The sequence below is a fragment of the Macrobrachium nipponense genome, chromosome 1 (assembly GCF_015104395.2).
Source record: "Macrobrachium nipponense isolate FS-2020 chromosome 1, ASM1510439v2, whole genome shotgun sequence".
Lineage (NCBI taxonomy): Eukaryota > Metazoa > Arthropoda > Malacostraca > Decapoda > Palaemonidae > Macrobrachium > Macrobrachium nipponense.
The window spans coordinates 96,052,611-96,078,947 of record NC_087200.1 but is presented as its reverse complement, the minus strand read 5'-3'; the positions used below and the strand labels follow the sequence as shown (position 1 = coordinate 96,078,947).

The 26,337-nt window shown below is 43.3% G+C and overlaps 1 protein-coding gene across 2 annotated transcripts in view; it reads right to left on the bottom strand.

Annotated features, from left to right (window-relative positions):
* The window catches only part of LOC135219497 (protein tamozhennic-like), a 260,440-nt gene extending 250,706 nt beyond the window's left edge, over positions 1 to 9,734 (bottom strand). Inside the window, exon 1 of one of the 2 annotated variants that reach the window (XM_064256309.1) lies at positions 9,569 to 9,734. The gene's annotated coding sequence lies outside the window, so the exon portion shown is untranslated. The remainder of the gene's footprint in view (positions 1 to 9,568) is intronic. The other variant, XM_064256310.1, reaches the window with a different exon arrangement.
* Positions 9,735 to 26,337: the final 16,603 nt, after the last annotated feature.

The following is a 26,337-nucleotide window of genomic DNA, read 5'->3' as shown; positions in this document are numbered from 1 at the left end:
GTTGTGATGGCAGTAAGGATAAAAACCACCAATTACCAGGTAAGAATGAATTCAGTTCAAACCATGACGCCGGGAATAAAAAGTTTCATACTTTCAGTTAAATAGGGAACAAAATGTTGTTTTATTGTGCTGATTACAACTGCAATCTTGAGTAAGATCAATAAACGTTACATACATACGCTAACATTGTTCAAATGATTGCTGGGAAGGCTGGGAAAGATGATTTTCGTCACTGATCAGAACCTGTACATCCCACAGTAGCCGCCATATCGGATTTCAAAACTGCCTTGAAAATGATATTGTCATGATACAATAAAGTTTTATACATACTTACCTGGCAGATATATACTTAGCTATAGACTCCGTCGTCCCCGACAGAAATTCGAATTTCGCGGCACACGCTACAGGTAGGTCAGGTGATCTACCGCCACTGCTGCTGGGTGGCAGAACTAGGAACCATCCCATTTTCTAAAACAGATTTGCTCTTCCACCTGTCTCCTGAGGGGAGGCTGGGTGGGCCATTTAATAGTATATATCTGCCAGGTAAGTATGTATAAAACTTTATTGTATCATGACAATATCATTTTTATACATTCAACTTCCCTGGCAGATATATACTTAGCTGATTGGCACCTTTGGCGGAGGGTAAGAGACAGCTAATTACTGAATAGACAGGGAACAACATACGTTGTAGGTAACAAAAATATAAGAAACCTTGGTTCCTACCTGTGTCGGCGAAAGACTTCATGGCTACTGCCTAGGAGCTTACATCGCCTCAAGAGCCTCAGCGAGGTAGTGACCTCATGCTAAGAATTCTTGATGGTCTGTCGATGGGGTCTTATCCACTTACTCGACAGAACCAAAGGATCTTTGTCAATGGGGTCCTATCCACTTACATGACAAAACACCTTGCCATATGGCATCATTAAGGAGCATAACACCGATCCCGATCACCTGATCCTAATACCGGGGTTAGTACTACGATTGAAAGGTAGTTATCCCCCCAACATCCTTTCAACGACCATAAAAACTCAAAACCAAACAATCTTTTATTTAAAAACAATATTATTAAGGATCAGTACCAGCTCCCATGTCCCAGCACGGTATCCGCTGATCATAAGGTCCAAGAGAAAAACACTTTTCATAAGTCACTCTGACGTCTTTTAAGTAGTGGGAGGCAAATACCGAGTTGCATCTCCAATATGTTGCTGCTAATATGTCTTTCATTGACATATTTCTATTAAAGGCTAGGGAAGTTGCAATTGCACGGACTTCGTGTGCTCTACCCTAAGCAGCTTAAATGTTTTTCCTCTTGGCATTTCATGTGAGCCTCCGTTATCACATTTCTTACGAAGAATGCTAATGCGTTCTTCGACATTTGCCTCTTCGGGTCCTTCCTTACCGCGCACCATAGGCTCTGATTACAACCTTGAAGTTGACTCTTTTCTCTTCAGATAAAACTTCAGTGCGCTGACCGGACAGAGAGACCGTTCTGTTTCTCTACCCACAAGGGAGAGAGGCCCTTGATTTCAAAACTTCTGGGCCAAGGCTTAGAAGGATTCTCATTCTTGGCCAAAAACAAAGGTTGGAAAGAGACAACAGCAGAATCTCCTCTAAAACCTACCCGAGAGTCTAATCTGCATGTATCTCACTGACCCTCTTGGCCGTCGCGAGGGTCAAGAGAAAAATGCACTTCTCGAGAGGTCCCTAAAGGATGCCTTATCAGGTGGTTCGAAAGTATTTCGAAGAGAGAAACTGGAGGAACCACATCTAGGTTCCAACTTGTAGTGATAAAGGATTTAGACTTTGTAGTACCAAAGGATCTTATCAAATCATGGAGATCCTTATTGTCTTCTACGTATGTTAAGGCCCCTGTTTCTAAATACAGCCGAGAGCATACTTCTATAACCTTTTATGGTAGAAACAGCTAAACGTGATTCCTCTCTAAGGAAGATAAGGAAATCAGCAATTTCGGTCACAGAGGTATCGGAAGAGGACAGCTTCTTCGACCTACACCATCTACGAAAGACTCCCACTTCGATTGATAGGACCGCGAGTAGAGACCTGCGGGCTCTGGCAAATTGCGCTTGCAGCTTTTTCGCGAAAAGCCTCTCGCTCTGACAAGTCTTTCGATAGTCGAAAGGCAGTCAGGGAGAGAGCGTGGATGTTTCCGTGATATCTCTCGAAGTGGGGTTGTTTGAGCAGATCTGTCCTCATGGGAAAAGATCTGGGGAAGTCCACCGTCCATTCCAGTACCTCTGTGAACCAATCTCGAGCGGGCCAATATGGGGCGATTAGAGTCAGTTTCGTCGCCTCCGAGGAACGGAACTTTCTTAACACTTCCCCAGAATCTTGAACGGGGGAAAAGCGTAGGCATCTATGCCCGACCAGTCCATGAGAAAAGCATCTATCGCTATTGCTCTTGGATGTTCTACAATGGAGCAAAAGTTTTCTATCCTTCTGGAGAGAAACGTGGGCGAACAGATCTATCTGAGGCTTCCCCAGAGAGACCAGAGCTTTCGGCAGACTTCGGAGTGTAGGGTCCACTCTGTTGGAAGGACCTGGTTCTTCCTGCTGAGTCTGTCTGCTCTGACATTTTTTGTCCCTTGTACAAACCTCGTCAGCAATACAGTGCCCATATCAAGAGGTCTCTCGCTATCTTGTATAGTGTAAGTGAGTGAGTCCCCCCCTGTTTTCGGATGTAAGCCAGAGCCGTGGTATTGTCCGAATTTACCTGGACTACCACGCCTCTGACCTCCGACTCGAAGTATTTCAAGGCTAGATGAACTGCCATCAGTTCTTTTACATTTATATGCCAGGAACGACCTGTTCTCCTGTCCATGGTTCCTGACACTTACTTCTTTCCTAGAGTTGCTCCCCCATCCACCCGTTTCCGAGGCGTCGGAAACCAACACTAGGAGAGGGTTCCGAATCACAAGGGATATGCCTTCGTTCTTCTGAAGCGGGGTTAACACCACCTCAGGTCTAATTTTATTTCTTGAAGAATGGGAAACTGATCTGAAAGATCCCCTTTCTTTCTGTCCCACATTCTTTGCAGGTAAAATTGCAGAGTCTCAGATTGAGCCTCCCTAGGGAAACGAACTGCTCCAGCGACGAAAGGGTGCCCAGAAGACTTAACCATTCCCTCGCTGAGCTTCGTTCTTTCCCTAAGAAGTTTGATATTTTCTCCAAGCCTCGAGCAATTCTGTCTTGCGATGGAAATGCTCGAAAACCCCGAGAATCCATCTGAATCCCCAGATAGACAATGTCTTGGCTGGGGACCATCTGAGACTTCTCGAGGTTCACGAGCAGTCCGAGTGAGCGAACGAGATTCAACGTCGTTTCTAAGTCCTCCAAACATTGTTGTTTTGACTTGGCCCTTATTATCCAGTCGTCCAGATAGAGGGATATGTTCACCCCCTCCAGATTGAAGCCACCGTGCTACGTTCCTCATAAGGTTGGTGAACACTTGAGGAGCCGTAGACAGGCCGAAGCACATGGCCCTGAATTGAAAGAACCTTCCCTGCATCATGAATCGTAGATATTTCCTCGATGACGGATGAAGAAAGGGACGTGAAAATATGCGTCTTGTAGATCCAAGGAGGCCATCCAATCTCCTGGACGCAGAAGCCGCTAGCAAAACCGGGGGGGGGGGGGGGGGGAATTTTGGATGTTTCCATAGAGAACTTCTGTTTCTCTACGAATCGGTTTCAGTGCGCTCACATCCAGGAAAGGTCCTCCACCCTCCCGAGCTTTCGGAACTAGGAACAGTCGATTGTAAAAGCCCTGAGAGTGTGGATCCGGTACTAATTCTATGGCCTCCTTGTCCAACATTTGTTCTACTAATTGCAGAAGGATCTTCCTCTTGACAGGGTCCGCGTACTTCGCCGACAGTTTCTCTCGGAATAGACGTCAAGGAGGTCTGTCCCTGAAGGGGATGAGATATCCTCTCCTCACATTGAGAGGGACCAGTTGTCCGCCCTCTCGACGTCCATCTTCTGCAAAAATTCAGTAGTCTGGCGCCTACTGGTGTTTGGAGGACTTGAGGTTCATTTGCTTTTCTTGGTAGGTCTAAAGGCAGAAGCCCTACCTCTTCTTTCTGCTCCTCTCTTCTTAAAGGAGGATCTCGAAGATGAAACTCCCTCGAAAGGGCGGCTTCGGGACCCGTGTCTCCCCCTTCGTGGCAGGAACAGCTGTCTTCGGCCTTTGGTTGATTGAACCAGAAGGTCCTGTGTCGTCCTTCTCGGTAAGTGAGTGAGAAATATCTTTCACTAACTGAGAAGGGAAAAGCTGGTTAGACAGGAGGAGCGTACAGAAGGGACGACCTCTGTGCCGGAGAGACAGCTTTCGTAAGAAAAGAACTGAATACAGTTCTCTTCTTAAGTATTCCCGCCCCGAAAAGGGAGGCCACTTCTCCCGATCCGTCTTGCACTGCTTTATCCAATACAAGTCAAAATACTATTAAGGATATCGGGGCTCAGTTGTTCATTGTCTTGTGTCCTCTTGGCCATCACCCCAACCCCAGGGACCAGTCCAGAAAGTTGAAAACTTCCAAGACATGGAACAATCCCTTGAGGAGATGGTCCATTTCAGACATTCCCCAAGTTGTCTTGGCTAAGAAAGAAAAGAGCGTCTCCTTGACGCGTCCACCAGCGTTGAGAAATCTGCCTCTGCAGTCAACTGGGGAGGGGGGCGAGTCCCATTGCTTCGCCTGTCTCATACAGAATACCCCTCCTCCCAGAAAGTCTGGAGGGAGGGCAGGTAAAGACAGTCTTTCCCGCCTCCTTCTTGGAGTTAAGCCAATTTCCAAAAGACTGCAAAGCCTTCTTCATGGAAATTGTCGGCCGCATCTTCAAGAAGGAGGACGACTTTTTTGCGGTTTCGCGCTCGTGAACAGCGACCGAGGCGAAAGGAGGAGCGGCAGGACTCAATGAATCTCCAAATTCTTGGAGTAAAAGCGCAGCCAACGCTTTGTAGTCTGATAGTCCCGCCGCTTTTTGATCTTCGTGTCAGAGACATCTTCTAATGCAAGTTCCACCGGAGAATCATTATTAGCCGAGGGAGAACGTCTCTTCTCGCAAGGTGAAGGACTCTTCGCAGGATCAACTGCTTCCCGACAAGGTCGACGGCCGCCTGTGCGACATCTTTGTGTCCCCTGTCGGGAGAATGCCGATCCTGAGAAGAAACCCGATAATCATCTAAGCCCTCCTGACAAGAATGACGGCCGCCTGTGCGACATTTGCATTCTTCTCAGGAGCAGCTGTGCTTGCGCAGATTTTTCACCAGAAACGGACATATCGTGAACAGGACGACGGCCGCCTGTGCGACGTCTTTTCGTCTCTGTCCAGAGAAATCCGTTCCTGGTCCAAATCATAAAGAGACGCTTCCTGGTTGATTTCTCCGTATTGTTCTTTTGAAGAAAATCTTTTCAATGCGCTTGGACGTATCTGTCCGTCTCGGACTGTGTCGTCTGTCCGAGCTGTCCACATATGGAACTTGGCGCTTGGCTGGTGTCATTCCAGTACGACACTTCTGCCTGTCCGTCTTGTCCGCTTCTGGCTCCTGGCGCCCGGACGGAGTTGCCTGCGCATGACGTTTTTTTCCTATCCAGGCTGTCCGCCTTGCCAGCGGCTGTCCGCGTTAGGCAGGCATCGCTTGAACATAGTTGTCCGCATAGGACATATCTGCCTGTCCGGACTGTCCGCTTCTGGCGAATGGTGTCTGGTTGGCGCCGTCCGCGTAGGACACTTTTTCCCGTCCGAGTAGTCCAATTCTGGCGCCGAGCGCCTGGGTGGTTCTGTCCGACTCGGACACTCTTCGTCATTGTCCGTATGTTGCATCTCAATTCTATGAGTTTTCATCCTTCTTTCTTTATTCCTCTCTGTACTCGTACGAGGAGTAGAGGAGATAAGCCTGGAGTCCGGAACGCCCTTCGGACGAGATCTCTTAACCTCCGGAAGAAAATCGTCCTTTTTCCTCGGAGGTCTTTTCTCAATACTCCTACTAAAGAGGAAACTGCTGAGAAATCTGCTTTTTCCTGCATTTTACGTAGGATGTCCGTCGCTGTTTCTTCCTTCTCTTTGTCATGAATAGGAGAATGCGCTCTGGAAGGTGTAGGAATCTAGATATTTGTCCTTTGGCTCTTTTCCTCTCGTAGGGAGAATCGTCCGGAAAACGTTCCAGGCTCGAGTCCAACGTCGGAGCTTTCAACTCCTCTTGATCGGACGCGACAATTCGTCGGAAGTCCATCCACTTCTTCGAGGAGACGAATCGGATGACGAAGCACTCTTTCAGGATGCCTTTCCAATGGCGATCCTTGGCAGTCTGGGACGCTACAGATTCTGCCGAGGGGACGCCTGACCGGTGGGGATTCTCCGTAACCTCCGTACGACTGTCGACATTCCTTCTCCTCTGGGCCTGGGAGCTTGGAAGAGGTCTAGGTCTGGGAGCGAGACAGAGCCGATCAGACGCACCCTCCACTACAATGGGGACACTTATGTCACTTTCCACATTCTTACCATTAAGAGCTTGCATTTCAAGCTCCATCCTTCTTAATGCGGTCTTCAGATTTGCAATCTCCATAGCAGAACTTGCAACATCTGCTACGGGAGAAGTTGATACTGCATGTGAGGAAGCAATTACTTGGGGGTTAGTTATACTAACTGGCTCGTTAGAGCGTGATCTACTCATACTTCTAGAGACAGCCTTTCTAACCCTATCTCTCTCTAGTTTCCTTAAGTAGGAATCTAGTTTCTTCCATCCTTCCTCATCCATATTCACACATTCATACACACGTGTTATTCTGTTTCTCGTGCAGTTCCATATCCCCTACACTTCTTGCATACCTTGTGAGGATCTAACGACACTTTCGGTAGCCTCACCAAACAACCCTCATTCATACATCTTCTAACTTCGCAGCTAGAATCAGACATTTTTGAGCAAAATCCAAAGCCAAAATCCAAAAAAAAACGTTCCACAAAAGCGTATGCCAAACCACAGATCCAAATACGTCACCAAAAAGACAGTCCAGAAGATCAACGGCGATGAAAAACGAAATCCAAGCCAGGAGGCAACAACAACGATGTTATGGCTACCCTCGACAGAGCAAATCTGTTTTAGAAAAATGAAAAATGGGATGGTTCCTAGTTCTGCCACCAGTAGCAGTGGCGGTAGATCACCTGACCTACCTGTAGCGTGTGCCGCGAAATTCGAATTTCTGTCGGGGACGACGGAGTCTATAGCTAAGTATATATCTGCCAGGGAAGTTGAATGTATAAAAACATATTTTACAAAGAGCGTCACATGCTTATTTTAGTTCGTATGGGGCTTTCATATATCACATTATGTTGATGAAACTTCAATCTTTTGATTGGTATGCTTGGAATTGTATTCTTGTTTCACCATTTAAATATCGAGTGAATAAGACCTGTCCACCGTGATAAGGGTTGGTAGTCGCTGGTGTTTCCCCCATACATATTTTTTTTTTTTCTTTTTTGTTTTTGCTAGCACTTTTCATTGATTTCAGTCTATATTAGTATTTTGAATTTCTTTAATAACCGTATGCCAGAAATAAATGTAACCTTTAATGTTTGCATGCTAAGAATGGCAAAATCATCGTTGCCACATTAGTGGAGGCTTCACACGTACGCCGATTCATTGTTATAAACTGTTTCCATGAATTCTAGTTGTCATAGTAATGCAATAATGATAAAATTGCTTTAATAATTATGTATATATACTTCCAATACATAGCCTAATTTCACCAATTTCAACGTTTTGTGTGTAGTCTTATACCCAGTTTGGAGGAGAGAGAGAGAGAGAGAGAGAGAGAGAGAGAGAGAGAGAGAGAGAGAGAGAGAGAGAAAGGAAGGCGAAGGAACGAAGGAAAGGGGTGGCGGTGGAGGAGGGGGGAGAGGGTAGGTGGAGCTTTATACGCGTGTTCGTATCCATTTCTGCATAATGGAGTTTTTGTCTCTTGGTACAAGGACAAGTGTCATTATTCTTTAAGATTAGTGATTCACGATACCCTTATAAATTACGGCACTGGGTGTAATGCACTATAGCAAAATCTCGTTCTGATACGAGTGTTCGTTACAGAAATAGGTATTGCCCAAAAACGTGTTTGCACTGTCTTTGAAACCCATATTAGGTATGCTGCTTACTCGTAGTTGTCAATCAAGTTTTTTGTAATCAAGTATTTTTTACAAGCTAGATATTGAATAAATTTGTATTTTTCCCAATCAAAACATATGCCCCTCAATGCTAACTTTCCTCTTTTAACAACTTTCTGGTCATTGCAAATTCGGCCCCATAAATTCTTATGGTGCAAAAATAGAGGTGCATCGACCGAAAACGATTGCGTCACACTACGGCGATAATCCGGCAGTAAAACATCTTCATATATCCAAAAAGTAAATAATGAAGATATATATGCGCATTACGATTATACCAATTACATGAAGAGCTGATAATCTGCATGAATAACTGGTAAACTGTTCTGCAAGAAAGTTGAGTAAAGCAATTATTTACAATAGGTACGAAAGTCAAGATGTCGTGACGTCATAATACAGGACTTAAAAGAACGTTCTAATTCCAAAAAATAATTACTTAAATTTGAGTCAGAATCGAGTTACTTTTTCAATAACGAATATTTTCAAATTAATCATCATAAATATGTAAAATATTGATGTTTTACTATTTATTTAAAAAATTATCGAAGTGCACGCTTCGTCGTCTTCTTCTACAAAACAGTTGTTTACTCGGTGCGGAAAAGTTTTCCGTTTGTTGTGAATAAAAGTGCCCAGCGTCTGTGGGCACAAGTGGTGTGCGGATTTATCACAGGAAATGGTTAGTTTATTGACACAAGCGACTCCGTAAACATCGAGATGGCGTCAATCTTCTAAATACCTCGAGTTGTAAGTAAAAATGTTGAACGCGTTTTGGTGAGATTTGCACTACGTTTGAGACCGTTTTCAGTACCCTCTGTTTTAAATCTTAAAATTTGGCCTTAATTTCTAACTTTGGAGAAAATACTTACTTCGAAAGGAGAGTAGAGTCTTTAGCTCCGTTTCTCACCAACAACAAGTCGCGACTGATGCCCATCTCTGATGTCATGGCACACGTTATAATGTAACTTTTTTGGGGATTGTTCACGCTGATCGTACATGGTCCACTCTGTAGCCTGCGGTTTTTTTTACCCTAATAGCACCTCTGGCAACACCTTTATAACGACGTAACCACGAGACGAGCGATAGCTTAGATACCTAGGTAGTACCTAGCTAGGTACTGCTGTGACGTTCAACAGGAAGTGAAGACATCCCTTATCGTCTTGTGACTTACGACGCCGAAAGCAACGACACGAAGGACATGACATCACCCGAAACCTTATGTCCATAATGCGAGAAGGTTATTTACACCGAAAAAGGGACAATGGGTGCGCCCTCCTGTCAAATACATCTGGAAATAGAACGAAAAACAGCCAGGAGAAATCCGGCCTTGACGCTTTCCAATTGTTGACATTTTCCTGATGGGGTTTCCTCCCTTATCGGAGATTACCGACCCTTCTTACCTTCGTCCGCGAATCCTATAATGTCCGACGACCATCCATACAAAAAGGCAACAAACGTCAGACGCTAATAGGTTGCGTAAATCGTTGATATCTTCATTCTTCCTGATTTAGTGCATTAGTCACTACTCTCTCTCACACCAAAACATTAGTCCTTATGGTTTTAGAGTCGGATGGAAAAACAAAAGAGGATAGGAGCTCGTTTTCTATTAAGCTTGAATCTCTTATAATGGGTGAATGCCTTACAACACCATTGATGTCTACCTCATAAGTCTATATATTTTTTTCGTTTTCCTTGCCTTCACGAGAAAGAAAACATTTTAAGGGAGACTTTGCTATAATATAATTAAAAACGTTTGGTTGACAGCCATGGTTTTTTATAAATAATAATTTGAAATTTTATCTTATATAATTTATTCACCCATCTTTCCCGTATAATAATAGCGATAAACTGAAGACTGCTATCGCGGCCCGGTTCCCGCCAGTGAAGTTTTTTTTCACCGTTTTTGTTAATGTTAATATCATTTGTTTATGTTTATGATATTTACTATATTTTGTTCATAATTTTACTTTCATCCCCAAGGGGCTAGTACATAGCTGTCGTGCGAGTAGGACATGTCTGAGAAGTGTTCTGTGCAGTGGCGATCCTACCCCTCAGAAAGTTGGGGGGAGGGGCAACTCTGGGGCAAAGATAATCGTTGGGTGGTGGGCATCATGGAAAAGGTGACTGTATAAATAATTACAATTTTGGAAACATTTTGAAACTCATGGAGGAATGAATTTGACTAAAGGTAAAGGTTCATATAGAATTTTGTATAAATATAATGCACATTTGAATCAAATAAAGAAAGATAGTAACTATATGAAATGAACAGATATACACAGGGTATGTCATGACAATTCTGAAAAGGCTCAGTTTGACAATCAAAACTATATACGATCCCGACCAATATGCAAATTATGAAAGAATGTTGAGTTTGTATTAACTAATGAAATGAACAGACATATATGGACCATGTCATGACCATTCTGAAAATGCCGCTTTGACATTCAAAGCTACATATTTTAGGGCTGTTGCCTTGTATAATAAGGCGCCCTATGACGTAATGTTAGACTTGCGATAATCTTACGCTAAGTCGGTTGGTATTGCACTTCCATATTCATGGGAGTGTCTTGGGGTTTGTAGATCACTTACGAAGTCTGTATTATCTTCTTTGGTTATGACGACGATGTGTTAAACTCATGATGATTCGGTGATGAGGTGAGGTTCTAGTCGAAAACACGAAGTATAAAAATATATATATTCTTCTGAGTTTACATGGTGAAGATCAGGTATGATTGTACAAGTCTTCTAATGACGATAGCTTGATCGCTTCTGCCAATGATGATGGCTAATTCTATTCTCTCTTCATGATAAAGCTTAGGTAAAGAGGTACAGGTCTTCTAATGACGATAGCTAACTCTATTCTGTTCTACTACCAACTCGGTTACAAGTCATAAAGGAGCAGACAGTAGCTCGAACATACGAACATACAATCAGATGACATAGTTACATATGAACATACAATCAGATGACATAGTTACTAATCACGTAGGCCGCTTGAGCTATAGGTCACGGTGTTTGTCTCAAGCAGGAAGCTTAGACTAAAGCTTATAAACAATTGAATGACTACAGGTGACGGCATGTCAACTTAGCCTACATACTTTATGGTATACGTCATCTTAGCGTCTCTGGTCTGATCACATTCCTGCAAGCAATCTGGTTGACCTCTTTAGTTTTAGTCTTTTATATATATGGACTAACATTCCATATTTTTATTATGTAATCATTACACATACAACTCAAACAATATGCAATTATTAAAGAATGGCAAGTTTGTATAATGCACATTTGAACAAAGTAAGGAAAGTTATTAATTAAAGAAATGAACAGACATATGAGGCTTATCATGAAAATTCTCAATGTTAGTTCGACATTCAAAACTATATATAATTCATAACAATATGCAATTATTAAAAATGATAAGTTTTTATAATACACATTTGAACTCAAAACAGATATGGACCGTTTTCAGGACAATTCTCAATATGTTTAGTGCAGTTTAATTCTACGATTATCATGTCGGCTGCCAAACTCATCTAAAAACTATCTAAGTCAATAATATCAGCCCGTTTACTTTCAGTTGATAATAGTGCAGTGTTACTTAGTTTCTCACTAGTCATTGGATTTTGAAGGAATGTTTTTACTATTTTCATTTTGTAAAAACCTCTTTCACAAGAAGCACTAGTAACAGGAAGTGTTACAGCTATCAATAGTAACCTGTATAAGCAATCAAAGGCAGATTTATATGGATGAATAAATGACAAAAACTCCACCAATGCTGTAGGTGGCTGAGGTTCTTTCAGGAGCAATTTCTTAACTAAAGGTAGCTCGTTTTAAATCACTTTGATTAACTGAATATGATAAAGCAAATGACTTCAAGTCATCCTCATGTAAGAACGTCTCTCCTGCAGGACAGAGAGCTGAAATGCCACAGATCACACATGAATCTTCGGAAAAACGACAATCTAATTCACTATTTAAACAGTCTAGTACTTCATACAAGATTGTGACGTGTTGTGATGACTTTGCTCCACAACTCTCTGGCAAGTTGTGTCCAGCATGATAAAATCACTGAGCTCTCGAGGTTTTCTTGAACGTTTTCTTGTTACATTTTTTACAGAGTTCGTCAACCCTATTAGAGTAATTATCAATGAAGTTGAAGTTTCTTACATCAGCTAAATCTTCACGAAGACAAGAAATAAGTTTAGCTGCTTTTCCAAGGTCTGCCTGTTTGTCCTGCAGCTGCTGAGATACTTTATTTGTTTTTCCCAGAATGTCAGAAAAAAACTACAATAAACAAACAAATTCTGCATCCATCTGAGCAAGTAAACATCTGGCAAATACAGCTCGAGCTCCAGTATCATCTGCAGAAGTCTCCTTCAAAATTCTTATAATATATTCCAGACGTAATAAAGCATTTTCATAGGAGACTTCCTTGTATTTGCTGATGCACTTCAGACTTGAACAACCACAGAGCTATAAATAAAAAACTCTAATCTACTGTAAATATTGCTCGGGACTGTCAACATATATGTTAGGGACAATTACTAATATCGATTACATTATGCAATGGTACATGGGTGCAGCAGTTATGCTGGAAACAGGCTTTTGTAAAAATTACATTTAGCTTGGAGTTTTCACCTACACTTTCGTGACATGCTCCAGCGAATACAATTACTTTGGTAACTTTGCGGTGTTGAAGTCGAATAATAAAAAAAAACCTTCATTTCTTATTTCTTAATAGATATACATTTATCTTTCTTTCAAGTGATGTATGAATTATAGATACAAAATACATCAAAATGGAGAGTTTTGTTAGTTTGATATGCAGCATAAGATAGTAACATTCATAATTGCTGTAATGTGTGAAACTGTTTGTGATAGTGTTAAAGAAAACTTTTAGTTTTCATAGCCTTATGGGACACTAATTCAAATATCATTGCTTTTCAAGCGCGAACTGGTTGTCGCTGTGATTTAAGTATGGGATTTTCTGTTCCCTGTATATTTACTGATTCACCCAATATGAGTGTTAGCAATATAACCAAATCATGTTGTGTGACTATTTAGTGGCTATTGTTATATTCAAAAATGATTAATTTTATATATAATATTTCATTTAAAAAGTTGGGGGGCAAACAAGGGGCATGGCCAAAATCTGGGAGGGCAGCTAGCCCCCCATGCAACCCCCTAGAATCGCCACTGGTTCTGTGTAAAGTGCAAGCTTCCAAAGTGAATATTACTTTACTTTGGTTTTACGTACAGCCCTCCACAGGGATGATTCCCTCTCTGGCGGGCCCTTGTACGTTTTCTAAATAAGTTGCTTTATATATTTCATAATTGTCTTTTAGTATTTTCTCATTAGTATCGTAGCTCCTGCAGAACAGGAGAGTATTTAGTTCTTTTTTTAATTTGCTTTCTTCTCGTATGATCTTCACTTCGGGCGGTAATAGTATGGTAATAGTCTGGGTGCGTAATGTTCAAATGCTCTCTCACCTGACTTACAATTTGTTCTAGTTTCAAATAGCCTATATGCTTCACTTGCATGTCTGATTACAATGTTCATTTCAAGTCTAAAAATACATAAGTAGTTTCTTAGATATGTTGGCTCACCATATTTTGGTGCTTTAAAGACTGTAAGAAGTATTGTGTACTCTATTCATGCTTTCACTGTAGTGCCCCTTGCAGTTTTCTAAGTAGGTAGTTATAGGAAGACAGTAGCATATAAAATTGCAGTAGTCCTCGAAAGCATTTGGTTACAAATCGCCGTTTTCAGAGTATCTTCGTTTAAATATTTTCTAATAAATGCAATGTTTCTCATATGATAGTTACAAGTATTTACAATGTGGAATATATGGTTTTTCATCGACAATTTATTATCAGTGAATACTCCTAAGTTTCTCACTGCCGCTACTATGCTTATGGATGACGAGCAATAGTTATTCTTTTGAAGTGTTCATATTTTCGCAGTGCACTATCAAATCCAAATAGCATGCACTCAGTTTTTTCTTCATTGAGTATAGTTTCTTCAACGACATCCATTTTTTACATCTTACATTATTGCTAATGGCATCTTCTACCGTTTCGAGAGGAAAATAGAACTAAGTATCAGCAGCATACAATTTACAATTAACATTGTGCTTGTTTAGAATTCTAGATAATTCAATTGTGTAAATGCCAAATAGCAGTGGACCCAGAACGTTGCCTTGGAGCACTCCTCTAGTTGGGCCTTTCTTTCCTGATATTGTATTTGATATAACCACTGTAACCTTCCGTTTTCTAAGTAGCTTTTGTACCATATGAGTACATCATCTTCAATGACTACTGCTCTCAGGTCTTCAAGCAACAGATTGTGGTGAACTGTGTCAAATGCTGCACTTGCCCTAATTTTCATCATATCATTTGTAATTGCGCACAACTTAGTTTCTGTTGAGTGGTTTTTTCTGTAACCTGACTGATCATCAGGCATAATACTGAGGTGTTTCAGGTGTTTCCACGTTTGTTCGTGAACTCCGTTTCTATAAGTTTTGATAAGTACAATAGGTTCGATATTGGCCTATAGAAGCTGAGATGTTCTTTATGACATTTTCATTTGTAAACCGGCCTATACGAGCAAGGTTTTCACTATTTGGGAAGGAATCGTGTGCTAAACTCATTTGGGCAATTTCAAAATATTAATTGCTCCCGCAACTGATTAAAGCTTTTACCTTTTAAGTTACTTATGAGATATGGGTCATTTTTACAAGCGTTTTTTTTTTTAAGTAATTCGTGCTCAGTTCTTCAAAATGACTGAATGTGCTACTACTCATTATGATCACTGGGAGATCAGACTGTAACTCCTTTTCTAAACTATGACAGATTTTTTTTTCTTCAAAGTAGTTCACAAAGCTATCAACCAGGTTCGTGTGTTCACGGTTACACATCAGGTAGCAGTAGATCACGGTCTAGATACAACATTCTATCTGGACCGTGCAGTAGATGGAGATTAAGCCAGCCTTGTGCTGGCACGGGCCCTTGCTTTGGTAATTCATGGATTCTTTCAAGGATTTTTCTCTTCACTAAATATTCTATGGTAATACGTTTTCTTGCTTTTCATAATTAAGTCGTTGTACTGATTTCTGGTTGTTTTATAGTGACCAATTTTTATTACATCTTGATTTTTTTTCCATAGATCTTCCATTTTATTTTATTTTTCTTAGCTTTACATAATTTACTGTTAAACAAGTTTGTATTTTCTTCAACTATTATTTGCCTTGTCACTTTTGGACATTTATCGTTAGAGTTTGATGCTAATATACTTTTGGCTGTAGTCTATAAAACAGCTTACACATGCCTGATCACCTGTCATGGTATTTCTCAAATTACTCTTGCACCCTGGCTTGTTTCTCTTATTTTCTTTATGCTCTTGTCGCGAATTTCGGGTGTTAGTGATGTTCATGGCTCGGATGTTGTGAGCTGATAGCAAGATTCCAGGAAAAAACTACTGCTACACGGTGGAAGGGTTGGAAAAAACTATTACCAAAATAGAATTGAAAACACATCACGAATTTCCAAGCAGAACTAATCACTGCAACAGTGCCCATCATCGAAACTTAAAACGAAACACTCGTTCTGGAAGGAATCACGTAGCACGTGTTTATTACTGAAATTTCTCAAGTGCTTGGAAACTTAAAGTTCACAAATCTAAAGAAATCATCACAAAACACACCCAGTTGAATACTTAACACGGTTTCACTACCATCAATAACTTGAACTCCATTATAAGATGAATGGTATTAGATAAAATTTCACACATTACACATGTCCCTACACTATTACCCTGCTATTTACGCCTACCAGAAGTTATTGGTGCTTTGGAAAAGAATGACTCCTCGCTCGAGATTCAGCCTTAACAATTGTCACGGGAGAATTTTTCCCCCACCAAGATGTTAAGATACGAGAATAATACTATTAGCTAGTGTACATATGCACTGTTGTTTGTCTTCTTGCCTGGAGGCAGGGGATGGAGAATGTTACTGTGCCATAGTTGACACCGTGGGTTGACGCTGCCTGGAAATTTGGGTAGGCCTGTCCTACCTGCTATTATATATGATATTCCTTGTGTGTATGGGTCTTATTACTGATATGGCCAGGTGATGTCTTCCCACTGGGAGGCAATTGAAGTGCTGATTTCCATTTTAGGGTTAAGGGACGATGGTATTGAAGAAAATTCCTGATACTCAGTTCGTTTCTTTATTATTCATTACATCATGCCAAATTTCTCCCAGGCCTAGTCTCCTGGACTTGGTTAATTTACCTAGTTTTAATTTTTGATTTCCAGAAAATAATACAAGTGATTATTAAAAAAAAAATCTTTATTGAGAGACCAAAAAAATATATCAACTACATACTCTGGGAATTGCTTTTCATTCATAACAGGATAAGTATCAAACGTGGAGCATCCCTGGAATCATTTAATTTGCAGTAAGGTGTAAATCATTTGATACCCTACTCCACACAGTACTAAATGTTTGTACATAATACATGTCAATAGATAAGGCTACCTGGAAGATTTCTGAGAAAAACTTAAACTAAAATTAGGCCAAGGTGCCTTTTAACCCTTAAACGACGAAGGGGTATATAAAAAATCGTCTTCAGTGTGCCGGGGGGGGGGGGGGGGGTCTCGGAGTGAGCGCGGAAGCGGGAAAAATATTTTTTTCAAAAAATCACAGTGTGCTTAGTTTTCAAGATTAAGAGTTCATTTTTGGCTCCTTTTTTTGTCATTGCCTGAAGTTTAGTATGCAACCATCAGAAATGGAAAAAAATTATCATTATCATATACAAATAATGCGATATATGATAGCGCGAAAACAAAATTTCATATATAATTGCATTCAAATCGCGCTGTGCGCAAAACGGTTAAAGGTAACGAGTTAATTTTCTCGTTGTAATGTACACTAAATTGCGATCATTTTGGTATATAACACATTGTAAAACGATAACAGTAACACAGAGAAAATATTATCACAAAATGATGCATGAATTCGTAACGCACAGACGTAAACAAATATTTTTTTCAAAAATTCACCATAAATCTAAATATTGTCCTAGAGACTTCCAATTTGTTTCAAAATGAAGACAAATGATTGAATATTACTATATTGTAAGAGTATTAGCTTACAATTGCAGTTTTCGACCATATCTGATGAGTAAAAGTTGACCGAATGTCGAATTTTTTTATATATTTTTTTATATGCAATTATTTCAAAAATAAGAAAAGCTACAACCTTCAAATATTTTTCGTTTTATTCTACATAAAATTGCGCACATTTTCATATATAAAACTCTATGAAATGCCTAATATGAAACGGAGCAAATATTCCGAGAATGCGACGTACGCATTTCGGAGATTTGCGGCGGAGAATCCGCGCGCGGAGGGAAGGAAAGTTTTTTTTAAAATTCACCATAAATCTAAATATTGTGCTAGAGACTTCAAATTTGTTTCAAGATGAAGATAAATGACTAAATATTACTAGACTGTAAGAGTTTTAGCTTACAATTGCGTTTTTCGACCATTTCGGTAGAGTCAAAGTTGACTGAACGTGGTTTTTTTTCTATTTATCGTGATTTATATGCAAATATTTCGAAAATGAGAAAAGCTACAACTTTCAATTATTTTTAGTTGTATTCTAAATGAAATTGCGCACATTTTCATATATAAAACTTTATGTAACGGCTAATTTAAAATGGTGCAAACATTACCACAATCGCACGTATGATTTTTTCAGAAGAGTTACCGCGCAGACGTAAGGAAAATGTTATTTTTTTCATAAATTCACCCTAAATCGAAATATTGTGCTAGAGACTTCCAATTTATTGAAAAATGAAGGTAAATGATTAAATATTACTAGAATATAAGTGTTTTTATCTTACAATTGCGTTTTTCGACCATTTCGGTAGAGTCAAAGTTGACCAAAGGTTGAAAATTTGTCACTAATCATTTTTATATGAAAATATTTCAAAACTAATAAAAGCTACAACCATGGGTTGTTTTTAGTTGTATTGTGCATGAAATTGCGCTCATTTGCATAGATAAAACTTTATGTAATGGCTAATTTAAAATGGTGCAAACATTACCACAATCGCACGTATGATTTTTTCAGAAGAGTTACCGCGCAGACGTAAGGAAAATGTTATTTTTTTCATAAATTCACCCTAAATCGAAATATTGTGCTAGAGACTTCCAATTTATTGAAAAATGAAGGTAAATGATTAAATATTACTAGAATATAAGTGTTTTATCTTACAATTGCGTTTTTTGACCATTTCGGTAGAGTCAAAGTTGACCAAAGGTTGAAAATTTGTCACTAATCATTTTTATATGAAAATATTTCAAAACTAATAAAAGCTACAACCATGGGTTGTTTTTAGTTGTATTGTGCATGAAATTGCGCTCATTTGCATAGATAAAACTTTATGTAATGGCTAATTTAAAATGGTGCAAACATTACCACAATCGCACGTATGATTTTTTTCGGAAGAGTTACCGCGCGGACGCAAGGAAAAAGTGTTTTCACAAATTCACCATAAATCGAAATATTGTGCTAGAGACTTCCAATTTGTTGCAAAAGGAAGGTAAATGATTGAATATTACTAAAATATAAGAGTTTTAGCTTACAATTGCGCTTTTTTACCATTTCGGTAGAGTCAAAGTTGACCAAAGGTTGAAATTTTGGCACTTATTGTTATTTATATAAAAATATCTCAAAACTGATAAAAGCTACAATCATGAGTATTTTTTTTGTTGTATTTTACATAAAAATGCGCACATTTTCATATATAATACTCTTTGTAACGGATAATTTAAAATGGTACAAAAATTATGTCAAAGTGACGAAATAATTTCCGAGATTGTCACTGATACTTTTTAGTGCGGCAAGAAAGAAATTCGCGATTGCGCGCCTGCGTAACGATTTAAACAAAACAACGCCTTGATCCGTAAGCTCCCAGCATCCCCCAAGGCGCGTGATTCAAGAGTTTTTGGCTGGTAGGCCTATAAGTATTTTTCCGCGAATTTTTAAAAAAACTTTTGTATGTCGACGTAAAATACGTCCAGTCGGTACCCGAGAGACAAAAAATGTAGACGTAAAATACGTCCACTTGGCGTTTAAGGGTTAACAGGATATAGTCTAGCCTAGGCCTCTTCAGGAATCGTTAAGGATAGCCTATGCAAAGTTTACATGGCTAATTTTTGACTAGGTTACAATAGGCCACAAAGTTAGGTTAGTTTAATGAGGGTACAGGCTAAGTCCCATGTAATTAAGTTTTCCATGAATTTATATGCATCCCTATATAGCCTAACTGTATTTACCAAAAACAGTCATAATTCCTCATTCAAACAGGATTATTCTAGGGTAGGCCTTCTTAAAATGACAATTTGTCGAAAATTGCATTTTTCCTAACTATACAAACCTGAGGTCCTTTAACAATAGGAAGTAGCTAGCGGCAGCTGGAACGGTCGTAAGCTTCGAACAAGGGGAGAACGGTAGTTAACTGCTTGTCCCGACAGTCGAGCGAGCCATCGCGACTGGGAGGTAAACAAATCACTTTTGCTTTTGGCCCATGCAAAATACGCAGAGTGAGGGGTGGCATGAGGAGGACTATAATGTAAAGGGACCTCATGGTTTGTTTATTAAGGTTAGGAAAAAATGCAATTTTCGACAAATTGTCATTTGTGTTTGTTCCGATACGTAATACAAACCATCGGTCCTTTAACAATAGGAAGACTCACTTCTTGGTGGGAGGAATCTGAGTCTTTTGATGAACAGACTGGTGTTCGTCCATCCCTGGAATGCCTCCCTGGTCGTAAGAGCGAGGGAGGGATCCAAGCCTCTGTCCGATTGATCGGGGTGTGCGCCGCAGGATCAATGGTCAGACCTCTGGGCCGAGTACTAAGAGAGAGGCAAGCGTATCTCTTCGTACCAGCAAGCAAGAACTTGTTCCTGTTTGCAAGAGGCAACATAAAGTATGGGTTGTCTCAAGCTTGGCATCCACTTCCTCCCCCTTATTGGAGGAAGTGGTGGATATACGCTCCTATCCCTAGTGAAAGGGATAGGATGGGGCTCTGTGAGTAGCTCACCTGCATCTTGTCCTTATCCAGCCAGGGTGACGACCGTGTCCTCTAACCACAGGTAGAGGGGGAAGAAAAAGATGGGAAGAGGAGCCAGCACACTCTCATTATACTCATCCATTCTTATGGTCACACCATGTGACTCGATGCTGGTTCAGCTGCGAGGGTTCTGGTTCGCTACACAACAATTGTGAGCAGCCACCACGCGGTCCAAGGAAAAGATCCAAGGGACCTGTGGGCAATATCCCGAAGGTAGGAAGGAAGGGCATGTGGTCTGGTTGACCAGACCCCTGCCTTCAGTACCTGCGCCACGGAGAAGTTCTTGCGGACAAGGCAGCATCTCCTTCGCATCGAAGGCGGTGAAGTCCATTAGGGAGGGGATTGTGAACGACTCGAACCAATCGTCAGGGACCGAAGGGTTCTGAGTCTTCGCTACGAAGTTCGGTACGAAAATCGAGCGTCACGGATCCCCATCCCCTGGATGCTTGACTTCGCAGGAGAAGTCTGCAGTTCCTCAGAGGAACAGAAGGAAATAGTCGCATGACCTATCCCTCTTCTCTACTTCGGTGATGTCCAGTACCCATACTGGTCTGTCCGTTTGCCACGAAGTCTCTCGCATCCTCCTATCCCATGCAGCGAAGTTCTCGGTAGTGGATAGGACACCGACACTCCATGGTGGTGTCAATGGTATGGGTACTGTGACAAGCTATTAAAACGAAGTAATGATTGCTCTGTAACAACCGAACTAAGTCAACAGCGTAGTTCGTAACTGACTCGGGCGCTCTGACAGCTGCCGACTGACTGCGTTCGGTAGGAGGCAAGTTGTCAAAGCATCCGAGTAAGTCACGTGACCTTCGCCTTTAAAGGGTTATGCCGAGAGACCAAACAAATAATGTATTTGTTTGTCACCAATGCCGGACAGCGAGGTGGATGATTCTCTTAAGGCATGTGCCCCAACAGGCGAAAGTCAATTGCCTTCTAGAGACCGAGGTCCCTGAAGGTAAAACATCTCATGGTTGTTGAATCTCAGCTAAGGAGAAACAACACTATGTACCGTTGAAGACGAAGGTAGATATTGAATGCAACCTACGTCTTCACAGATGAACTCGAGAGAAGGATTCTCAAGATTCATAACCTGTGCTTACAAATGACTGAAAACGCTAACCGCGCTATTTCATTGCTGTCCGGTGAGAAGTCGTAGTTGCAATGAAAGCAGGGCGTTCTTCAGTAATGAAAACACAGGGGAAAGCCGCCTGAAGAACTGCTTCTCATGGGCTGAACATTTGGAAGTAGAGCTGTTCAGGTCGGAGAGTAGGCGATGTCTTCTGACCACATCTCGTAATTCGGGTTGAACAATGAACAATTGTACACCTTACGAATACGAGATATTTTGAAGACAAACTCAGAATGTCTGCAAAATCATTCGCATTATCGCAGTGCGATGCAGCGGGAGACTTGTACAGACTTCTGTTACGTGCGGTAAACAGAAAGATGAAAGAGTCCAAGAGATATCTCTGTTGAAAATTCTCGCAATGTCGAAGGCGATGGAATCTAGCGTCACAGCAGTAGGATGGTCCTTCATTATTCGAGAATCCCCGTTAATCAGAGACCTAAGTCCTGATTGTTGGGCAGAGATACGGTTCGGTAGTCAATCAAAGCAGGGGAGAAGAGAGACATACATGACAGTGCATATCGGGAGGCCCAGCCTGATACTGACTGCTATCAGGCAGTTCAATACGCAGTAGTTGAGCCTGAGCTCTCGCTGACTCGTCATCCTGAGTTTGCCAGGTAATCCATTATTCCACGAAGGAATGCGTTCGGCTAGAACTACCGAGCATAAAAAGATATGCTCGAGCATATTTAGGCGAAACGAATTTCGGTATATAAAAGTTGAAATGGTGTTGTCGTGACAAACCCATAAGATATACAAGTTGAAATGTTGTCGTGACAAAACCATAAGTATATAAAATTGAAACTGAAAACTCCTGGGAGGTTGCAGGCAACCCCGAGTTGCAGTTCAATTAGAATATTCTCTTATAAGTCGCAATCCGTAGATTAACTAGGATATGCGCCTACCCTCGGACAATTCAATGCTTAGTAGAATCATGTCGCGAGGTTAATATACGTAGTATATTTTGTAGGATTCTGAACAACCGATCTCCATCCTAAATTCTTTCCTTCAAGAAAACAAAATAAGGATTGGAGATCGACCACCTTCGATCTCTATCAAAGAGAGTGAAGGAGAAGTCTTCCTCGAAGGAAAGCTTCAATGGTGGAACAGAATACTAAACACGATAGTTCAAGCCAAAAAAAAAAACTGGGATATTCCCGTCCGATCTTCTCTATTCCAGGTTGGTCGCCTACTGTGAGATAGTTCTTTCAGCAGCAGTCTTCTTCCCAATGCTAGAAATTCCAGGAATTCGAGCATAGGCGAGGTTCCCGATTATCGTGTATATCGGGGATTCTCGTCTCGCTCACTTTGGACCGTGGTCTCGCCTAAGTGTTTGGAGATCGTAAAAAACTCGAACACTGAATGCGTTAGAAATTCCGTAGAATTCTAAGCAGTCTGCGAAACCCCCACCGAATTCGTCAAACGATATCGGCTGGTGGTCCTCTCGATTCCCGTAGAAATCGAGAATGGGGCAGGATTCCTCCTCAACGACCGGGGCTTACGTCAGGTAGGACCCGAAGGTCCCCCCAGTAGCGCAGTCCCGAACGTGGGATCCTACAGAGAAATCTCTGTAGGATCCCTCCCCTTTCCCTCGTAACCGTAAGGAGAGAGGGAATGGGGGAGGAATTGGATACTCGCTCGCCTTCCCAGTGGAACTAGCATTGGAGAAGAGTGAGGAGCAGCCATCGCCTTGCGGCGATGGCCTCTCAGAGTCTGGGAAAACGTATCGTCAGGAGAAACGTTTTCCCGCGGAGGGTTACGAACTCTCATGTAGGTAAGGGTCTGCCGCCACTGTGAACTCGTCTGGGTGGGGCTGATCGACACCTGACAGGAGAGAGCCGATACCGTCCTCCGACTCATTCCAGTCCTCGTCGAGGTCGACCAAACCTCTCAGGAGGACCGAAAGGGAGTATTTAAATACGGTGTCCGAAGACACGTAGAAACGCCGCTGTCGCAGTAGAGGAGGTGGAAGTAGCTTGATCGACCGGCCAGAACTGAGAGAGCCTTCTTGTCCGGAGACGAGAGACCTCTGGTCGAGACAGAATCGGCAAGCTCCGATCGCAGCAGACCCACGTTTTGGTTCGGTTTGGGTTCCCTCTCGGGCCCCAAAACGACTCGAGCAGAGACGTGGGCTCTGCTGGTGGGAGCGGCAATCCTTCCGCAAGGTCATTATGCTGACGAATCAGCTTAATGACTTCTGCAAATTCCCTCTGTATCTCGGGAGTAACCGCGTCTTGCGGAGTAGGACCGTCCAGTCCCTCCAACAAGAAAACAGATCCCGAGATACTCCTCCTTCAGAAGGAGGAACAGCGGCAGACCCCTGACGGTCGCCTCCAGCTACTTGCGCGTATGTCCTGGTCGGTCCTAGAACCGTGCCTGGTCCTACGGCGTCATAGCGGGATCGCGAGCGGCGCACCTCTCGCGATCACTCATAGGTACCTCGCTCCTCCCGGTGTAGCCCGAGGAGGTTGAAGGTACAGGAGAGGCAGAACCTGACGCTCCCCCCTAGCTCGCTGGCAGGACCAGCGTGCTTGGAGGGCTGCTGCTGATCGTCACCCGCAGTGGCGATCGAGCAGCAGGCCTAGCCTTGCCGCTCGCCTGGGGCGGAGAGGCTTCGGCTGAGAACGTCGACGCTGATCTCTAGCGTCAGGCGAGCTGTTGCTGGTTACCGTCTCCGCCCGGTCCCGATGGGAGCGGCGTCAGGTGACCTGCTAGGCTCGTTGTCGCGGTGAGACCGGGCGAGCGTACTCTCGGCGCGTCGAGCCGCTGGTACCAGCCGTGGCTGGTACCGACGACCGCGGGGGACCCTTCCTCGCCCTCAACCCGTGGCTGGTCAGCGACCGTCACGTCAAACCCGAGCAGCCAGCTGGTCGCTGCGAGAGCGTCCACTGGCCTAGCGAGAGTCGTCTGCACGACACTCGCCAGTCTTCTGCTCCGCGCTTCGGTCTTGGCGGCGAGCGAGCTCGAGTGTCAAGACTTTGGCTGGACGGTCTCCCGCGAGACCGTCCACGCTCGTACTTCTCGCTAACGAGAAGCCGAGGGCGGATACTGGTTTAGCGGCAGAACCGCTGAAACCAGGCGAGGAAGTGCCAGCCGAAGCTGGTACTCCTCTGGTCCCCGTCTTCTTCCTCCTTGGTAGAAGAAAAGACGGGCCCTGTTCCGACCGAGGGAGCAGAGGACCAGCAGAAGAGCTCCCCCCAGAATCGCCGGAGCGAGACGGGCCCTTAGAAGGTCCCGAAGGAGCCTTCTTAGGGGGGGGAAAAACCCGGGTTACCAGCTGGTCGCTGCAAGAGCGGGACCGCTGGCCTGGCAGAGTCACCTGAGGCGCTCTCTCACCAGCCTTCTGCTCCGTGCCGCGTCTTGGCGCGAGCGAAACTCTGGCGCCGAAACTTGGCTGCACGGTCTCCCGAGGGAGAACGTTACACTCGGGATCTCTCGCGAACGAGAGACCGAGCCGGAACCTGGCCGTAGCGGCATCGCCGCTAGCACCAGGCGAGGAAGTACCAGAGCTAACCGATACTCCTCTGGTCCCCGTCTATCTCTTCCTTACGGACGGGGAGACGGACCCCCGCTCCCGAAGGAGCAGGAGGACCAGCAGAAGGACCCCCCCGTCCCACCGGGGGGTTGGGACGGGCCCTTAGAAGTTCCGAAGGAGACTTCTTAGGGGGAAGGCAGCCTTCTTCTTCTTCTTTTCGCTTATGGGCCTTAGAAGTCGAAGGGGAAGAGGCAGCAGACAGACGATGAAGACGAAGATGACAGCTTCCCTTCTTTCCTCTTCCTCGTCAGCTCCAACCGCAGGACAGTCGTCAGGTCCTCCATCCAGGCCGGAGCTGGGGCTATTGCCGAAGCAACACGGCCCGAACTGCACCTGTCCGGAAGGACCTGGGACTGGGGAAGACACACCGTGGGCAGGGCCAGCATGGCAAGGCTCAGGAAGCAGGAGCGACAGGAACAGCAACCAGTCACGAGCGGCAGGAACAGCGGCAGCGGTAGACCCAGAAGGGACAGCCAAGCCAACAGCGGGAATCACATCAGCGGCAGGTACGGCAGGCAGCGATCGCCTCGTTAGAATCATCGGCAGCCAGCGGAACCTGGGTCCTGGTGGCCGGTCCAGGGGCGAGCTGCTGGAACAGCGGAAGTCTGGGGCAGGCAACACGAGAAAAAAACAAAACAGGCGGCGGGCGGCAACCCCACCTCGGTACGTCGGCGGCGGCCCTAGTAGCGGCAGACGGCGTTCATCGACACAGCATGGGGAGTGTAGACCAGGAGGGGGGGGAGCAGCATAAGCGGCCGTGGTTAGTAGTGGAGACCGCCCCAGACCTCGCTAGACGCTGCAGCAGCCCGTGGATGCTAGGCACGCCCTGCCTCCGTCGGTGGTCCATACCTGTCCAAGGTCGTCTCCCACGGATGTAGCACCTGCGGTAACATAGATAGATTAGTAAGAGGGGTTCCCTCACGCACGGGGGGAAGACATGCCCCACCCCGAACGCAAGGAAGACCCCAAATACAAAATACAACGAAGAAGCTGAGCGGGGGGCAGGAAGGAAGACGAAGAATCGGATACCAAGGGAGTCGCGGGAGAAGCTTTTCGACGACTTCCTGGCAGACCTTCGCTTCCCCTACCCCCGCACAGCAGTAAAAAGTAATATGAAAATGAAACAGAATACTGCCCTTGCGATTCACTTCATAGAACTTAAAGGGGAAAAGATCAATTCCCGGGTAAGAACGGAAACTTGATCCAATAAATATGATGCTATCATCATATATATGAAAATGAAACAGAATACTGCACTTGCGATTCCATTCACATAAAAAAAATCGTAAGGATCAATTCCCGGGTAAGAACAACGAAATTGATCCAAATTAAAAATTTCATGCAAATAAATAAATGA